Below are 335 nucleotides of genomic sequence, written 5' to 3'. Positions count from 1 at the left end.
ATACTAAAAGATTCGGGCTAAAATAAATGAAACAGAAAATAGACAATAGAAAAAATCAGTAAGAGTAGAAGTGGGTTCTTGGAAAAGATTAATAAAGTCGACAAAACACTGGCAAACTTAAAGGAAAAGAGGGAAATGATGTAGATAACACGAATAAGAAATGAAATGGATGATGTCACAACAGACCTAACTGAAATAAAAAGGATAATATCAGGATACTGTGAAGAACTGTGCTCCAATAAATTTGGAGCTCTGGTAGCATAGTGGCTAAAGCACTTGACTGCTAACCAGAAGGCTGGCGGTTCAAACCCACCAGCCACTCCTTGGAAGGAAGG

Source organism: Orycteropus afer, unplaced genomic scaffold (assembly GCF_000298275.1).
Source record: "Orycteropus afer afer isolate SDZICR_OR568_19922 unplaced genomic scaffold, OryAfe1.0 scaffold00226, whole genome shotgun sequence".
Lineage (NCBI taxonomy): Eukaryota > Metazoa > Chordata > Mammalia > Tubulidentata > Orycteropodidae > Orycteropus > Orycteropus afer.
Note: the sequence above shows the minus strand (reverse complement) of the source record.